Source organism: Drosophila yakuba, chromosome 2L (assembly GCF_016746365.2).
Source record: "Drosophila yakuba strain Tai18E2 chromosome 2L, Prin_Dyak_Tai18E2_2.1, whole genome shotgun sequence".
Lineage (NCBI taxonomy): Eukaryota > Metazoa > Arthropoda > Insecta > Diptera > Drosophilidae > Drosophila > Drosophila yakuba.
In genome coordinates, this window is record NC_052527.2 from 21770167 (window position 1) to 21777068 (window position 6902).

The 6902-nt window shown below is 49.5% G+C and overlaps 1 long non-coding RNA gene across 1 annotated transcript; it reads left to right on the plus strand.

Moving 5' to 3' along the window:
• The first annotated feature begins 259 nt into the window (after positions 1-259).
• Positions 260-2393, plus strand: LOC120320752. The gene is made up of 2 exons (XR_005560293.2): positions 260-1167; positions 1227-2393. It is a non-coding gene; the product is annotated as an uncharacterized LOC120320752 (long non-coding RNA).
• The last annotated feature ends 4509 nt before the right edge of the window (positions 2394-6902 follow it).

Here is a 6902-nt window from a genome sequence, read left to right on the forward strand (position 1 = left end):
GTATTTCTTAATTAAATAAAGCAGTAACTACATAACTTAATATAAATCTCGTGCGAAACGACGCTAACTAATCAAAGAAATACATTTGTGGCGCCCAGACTAAAAGCCCAGTCTGGCAACACGGCGTAATCAAGTACTAACGCCAAGACTTTTCCTGGAGGACAATATCTTCTGATATCGTCAGACTGGCAACTCTCGATTTCAGCTCCGCCGCGCAACAAGCTTATGGCATCTAATTAACATTCTATTGTATTAATTAAATAAAGCAGTAACTACATAAGTTATTATACATTCCTCAAAGAATATTAAATCCAAAACCAGTGTTATGACTAAGAAAAGTGCATATTTGTTTTAAATAAAAAGTACCACGCGTAATAGGCTCGAAAAATGAGCAGCAATCCAAAGAGCGCGCGTAGAATCTCTGTAAATCCAAGAAACGCCTATTTCTTTTGCTTCTCAACACGCGATATCGACGAAGTAAGCAAGTCATCAAAGAGCAACCCGGCTCTATTGACCGTCGACAGCATGAGAGCGAGCTCTTACTTACCCACTCTGCTCACCCCAACTCCTACATCATGGAGCTACCAAAGTCAAACCCGACCACCGCCGGCTTCGATGGAAGAACCCCCATCAACTAGCAGTGCTACAATTACTGCAGTCGCAGTAAAAGCACCACCAACTACTAAACCAACTAACATTATGGCAATTCGGTGCCAACAGCTGAGGAACAAAATACAATTGCAACAAAAACCGTAAAATTCGATTAGCAACAAGCGGTCTCGGTTATACAGAGCGGTATGGATCGCAACATCCAGATTAAGTGTAAACTTAGTCCACTTAACACGGTTGGTAATAAACCAAAGATCAACCGTACCAACAAAACCAACAAACAATCTAGGGGTCAGAATGATAACGGTTTTTCCATCATAGCAGAGGCGGAGAACAACCAAGCAGAGTTGAGGCAAGGGACACAAAAGAAACCATAGCCCCCACCTATTTATATTAGGGAAAAAACTCAATCGCCCTGGTCAACAAAATTGTTGCCCTTAAAACGGACGCCTCCGATACAGCGATCGTTTCTGCTCTCGAACAACTAGTCGTCAACGTTTGGCGTCCCATCGGGTTTTTCTCGTGGAAACTATCTCCGGCAGAGCAAGGCTACAGCACGTATGATCCCGAGCTCCTGGCTATTTTCGCTAGTATCATCCATTTCAAGCACATTCTAGGGGGTCGTCCATTCATCATCCAAGCCCACCATAAACCACTACAATACGCTTTCAGGCAGAAAGCAAGCAAAGCATCGCCTCGACAACTCCGCCAATTGGTTTTCCCAATTCTCAACAGAGATAGTATACAATCCCGGGGAAAACAACGCAGTGGCAGCAGCCCTCTCACGCATCAACACCATAAGGATGCCGTCAAGTGCTCAAGCGATATTCGACGCCCAACAAACTGACGATGAAATGGCTGAGGTTCTGCATGTTTGGTTGCCCAACAACGGACCAGGGAACTCAATTCGAATCCGCATTGTTTGCTGAGCTGGCTAAACTAATTGGAGCCGAAAGGATACGTATAACCGCATATCACCCTCAGTCAAACGGCATCGTGGAGAGATGGCACCGTACCCTCAAGGCCGCCCTGATGTGTGAGTCTCACATAGCATGGCCGGATCTCCTGCCTACAGTTCTGTTGGGGCTGCGCTCGGCGTTTAAGGTTGACCTCCAGCCATCGCTAGCCGAAATGCATTTGGGCACCACTATTCGTATCCACCAGTAAGGAGCACCGACTCACCGGATAACTACGTCAACATATCAGGGAAGCCCGACCTACTCCTGCAGCGCATCACGCTTAACCACCTGTTTTTATTTGAAAGGACCACGTCTTCAAGCGAGTGGCATCTGTTAAAAAACCACTCGAGCCGCCGTACACGGGACCTCATCGGGTAATACGCCGGGTTGATGATAAGCTCTACATTATCAGCGTTCATGGACAAGAGAAGGCCATATAAGTCGACCTCCTCAAGTCTGCCTTCTTAGCTGAAGCTGACGCTTGCCATGACCACCACGAGGATCCACCGCCTGACCAACATATTTTGCAGCCACCTTCGCCACCGAGCCCTGCACCTGCAGCTCAAGTATTTATACTGTTACCTTCACCACCTGGCGAAGTCACTGGGGGGGAGGTGGATGTGGCGCCCAGACTAAAGCCCAGTCTGGCAACACGGCGTAAACAAGAACTTACGCCAAGATTTTTTCTGGAGGACGATATCTTCTCATATTGTCAGACTAGCAACTCTCGACTTCAGCTCCGCCGCGCAACAAGCTTACGGCTTCTTATTAACATTCTATTGTATTTCTTAATTAAATAAAGCAGTAACTACATAAGTTATTATACATTCCTCAAAGAATATTAAATCCAAAAACAGTGCTATGACTAGGAAAAGTGCATATTTATTTTAAATAAAAAGTACCACGCGTAATAGGCTCGAAAAATGAGCAGCAATCCAAAGAGCGCGCGTAGAAGCTCTGTAAATCCAAGAAATGCCTGTTTCTTTTGCTTCTCAACACGAGATATCGACGAAGTGAGCAAGTCATCATCAACCCGGCTCTATTGACCGTCGACAGCATAAGAGCGAGCTCTTACTCACCCACTCTGCTCACCCCAACTCCTACATCATGGAGCTTCCAAAGTCAAACCCGACCACCGCCGGCTTCGATGGAAGAAGCCCCATCAACTAGCAGTGCTACAATTTTTGCAGTCGCAGTGAAAGAACCACCGACTACTAAACCAACTAACATTATGGCCATTCGGTGCCAACAGCTGGAGAACAAAATACAATTGCAACAAAAATTGTAAAATTCGATTAGCAACAAGCGGTCTCGGTTATACAGAGCGGTATGGATCGCTACATCCAGATTAAGTGTAAACTTAGTCCACTTAACACGGTTGGTAATAAACCTAAGATCAACCGTACCAACAAAACCAACAAACAATCTAGGGGTCAGAATGATAACGGTTTTTCCATCATAGCAGAGGCGGAGAACAACCAAGCAGAGTTGAGGCAAGGGACACAAAAGAAACCATAGCTCCCAATAATTTATATTAGGGAAAAAACTCAATCGCCCTGGTCAACAAAATTGTTGCGCTTGTAGGGGACGATAGTTTCCATATTGTTCCGCTTAGTAAAGGAATCATCCACGAAATCAAACGAAGTCCAAAGAACACTTTCGAGCTGTGTCTAAGTACCTGGAGGAAACAAAAATGAACTTATACACCTAGCAACTAATAAGCAGCAAGGGACTGCAAGTTGTATTAAAAACAAATCGAACCTGACGTCGCCCCCTCTGAGATTCAAGAAGCCCTTAAAGCCAAGGGCTTCTGTGCCAATAATGTTAGTAACATTATTAACAGAAACAAAAAGCCGCAACCGTTCTTTAAGGCCGACCTCAAACCAGATATCAACGCCTTAAAGAAAAACGAAGTGCACCCGATCTACAAGCTGCAGCTCCTTACAGCATCGCGAGAGTTATACAGCTGCAGGAGGCCAAAGTCAAGAAGGCCCCAGCAAAGAGTACGGCAACCCAGACGGAAGCGCATCCCAAACCAGCCAGCACCCCGGCAGCAAGCAAAAGGAGCGCCCCAGTGAAGCCTCCCCCGAAGAAGCTTCCCGTTTGCAAGGACGTGACTTAGCAGACGTATATGGTGAACGAGCCTGTTCCGCCCAGCTTCACGTCCGTTGCCAAAGAGGGTATCAAAAATTCGGTGTGGACTATGGTAGATGCCACCATAGTCCACGCGACTACGCTTAGCGTGGGGTTGCGCAAAATGAGAGATGGGACCCAAGTGGCGACGGTTACTCTCAGCGACGCAATTGGCGTCCTGAATAAGGGGTCAGTAAATGTTGGCTGGTCTCGCTGTCGCATCATCCAGGACACGCCCCGGTCACAGGGAACTCAACTGCAAGGAGCCTGATCGCTCGGACTGCTGTCTCCGGTGCGGCGAACGAGGGCACAAAGCGAAGGGCTGTGTCAACCCGCCGAATTGCCTGATCTGAAACAGCGATGTAGATCACCCGACAGGTAGCTTTACATGGCCTACCTTCAAAGTGAGCACAACAAAAGGCGTCTTTAGTCGCCGCGTCCATGATTAACATACTACAGCTAAATGTCAATCACTGCGCAGCTGCACAGAGCCAATAGAGCGATAGAGACAGAAAGAGCGCAATGCTGACGTCATGCTATTAAGTGAACCGTACGCCCCTGGTGTGGAAAATTCAGGAGTGCTTTTCGACTCTACACGAAAGGCGGCAGTCATATGCTGCAGAAACCTCTACATAGAGGACCAGGAAAGTGTGTCAATGCGCGGCATTGCGTACGCTTAAGTGAAGGGTGTCCACCTATATAGCTGCTATGCCCCGCCTAGTGACAGTCCGGACCTTTTCGAGGACTTATTAGACAACCTAATACACCACGCTAGAGGGCGCAAGCCGGTAGTTATTGCAGGTGACTTCAACGCCTGGGTAACGAATGGAGAAGCCGGACATCTTACCTCCGAGGAAGGGCCGTTATCGATGCTATAAACCAGCTGGATCTGGTGCAGCTGAACGATGGTGGCAAGCCGACGTTTATCAACAACAGAGGTACATCATTCATCGACGTCACCTTTGTTAACCGAAGTCTAGCCTCCACTGCTAATTGGATGGTTCAGGAGGACGTAACTCTGAGCCATCATGCCCTAATCACATTCAGCGCCCGCTCGTCGTGCATCACACAACGACAGGCAAGGAGTACCCTTGGCCAAGCATGGGACATCAGAAAGCTGGACAAGGACATGCTGGCTTCAGCATCGAGCAAATGGAGCCAACAAATGGGCAGGCGGAAACCATGGTGGCGGCGCTCATGAAGGTGCTGGAAGCTGCATGCGATGCAGCGAAGCCGCCAAAGAATAATAATGGCAAACGCAAACCTTCGGTCTACTGGTGGAACGTCTCCCTCAACCAGCTACGCTCAGAATGCTTCAGGGCCTATCGCCTACAAAATGGTTAGCAATAAACTGAAAGCCGCTGAAGGTGGTACTCCACAGGACCCAGTCATACTGTCAACCAGTGAGGTCATCGAAGCGGTAAAAAGAATAAAGCCCAACAAAGCCCCTGGTCTCGAAAGCATCCCAGGTCTCGTAGTTATGGCTGCCGCAAAAATCCTCGGGGCCTTGGTCAACATGGGTATACCTCGTTACCTCAGGATCATCATTGGCAGCTACTTTAGGGACCGTATATTTTGGTACGATACTGATGCCGGGCCAAGAAATCACCACGTCTCCGCAGGTGTCCCAGAAGGGTCAGTTCTTGGACCAATCCTGTGGAACATAATGTATGACGGGATATTGTTCATTAGCAAGCCCACCGAAGTAGAGCTACTCTGTTCTGCAGACGAGGTGGCAGTAGCAGCGGTTTCCAAAATGGAGTCAGCTTGATTCCTTAGGTACCTGGGAGTTCTCATAGACCACAAACTGTCATTTAAGGACCATGCGAGATACGCAGCAGGAAGGCAGCGATGACAGCAGCAGCATTGGCAAGACTCATGCCAAATATAGGTGGACCCAGGATAACGGCCAGGAGGCTGCTCGTGGCGGTCGCGAAATCTTCGCTTCTATACGCTGCCCCCATCTGGAGGAGTGTCACGAATAAAGTGACTTACTTGGACAACGCGCGTGCAGTATCACGGACCCTGGCCCTAAGACTGATCAGAGGATTCAGAACAATCTCGGAAGATGCGGCCCATGTTCTTGCGGGCATCCCCCCGATCGACCTAGAGATAGAGGCCCAATACCTAAAGCGAGAAGGTATTTCCGGGAAAGAGATCACTGACTGGCTTCATGGAGTGTGGCAGACTAGGTGGCATGACTCGCAACAAGGGAGATGGACCTACCAACTGATCCCAGATCTAGTTGAGTGGGCAGGTTGCGAACACAAAGAGGTGGACTACCTCTTGACTCAATTCCTCACCGATCACGGCTGTTTCCGGGGTTACCTCTTCAGGTTTCGCTATGTGGACTCAGCCCTGTGCCTGTACAACAGCGCCAAGTCCTCCCATGGTGCCCCAAGTGTCGGGACAAACGAGGAAAAACCGAGCAAAAGTCGCAGCAGACCACCCCCAGCCAAAAAAAGGGACAGTTTCCCGCAAACGAACCAAACGACAAAGGGGAAGAGAGAGCGAGCCCCCCAAGACGGCAGGCGAAAGCAGCGGAGCAAATCCCGGCTCAGCCAGCGGGAGTCCCAAGCCGTGGGAAGGCACGCCTATCGCGGAGACCCGACGCTGTTATAGTCGAAGCGAAGGGAAAACCCAACAGCGAGGTCTTGGCTTTGGTCACCAGGCGAAGCGACGGGCAACTGCAGGAGTTGGGGAGGAACGTGCACAAGGTCCGGTGCACAGCTAGCGGCAACCTCCTGCTCGAGCTAAGCAGGGACGGAGAGAAGAGCGCATCGCTGATAAAGAGCGATCTGGAGGCAGTGCTGGATGAAGTCGTATCTGTGCGAGCACTGACGCAAGACTCGAGGTTGCAATTACTTTCGATCTGCTACTTGGACCCACTAGTCGCTAAAGAGGACCTGTCAAAGGCGTTGGTGGACCAGTTCCAAGTTGAGGCAAGCTCGATAAAGCTGAAAAGCCTCCGACCTTCCTTCAGGGACACACAAACGGCAGTAGTGGGCCTGCCGTGCAGCGAGGCACAGGCGGTCCTTGCCAAGGGAAAGCTGAATGTTGGATGGACAGTCTGAGGAGTCAAGGAGAGCGACTCCAGACCCAGGTGCTTCAAGTGCCTTGAGCTCGGCCATATTGCAGCACGTTGCAAGAGCCCTGCAAAAAGCAGCGACTGCTGCCTCAAGGGCGGGAAAACCGGGCACA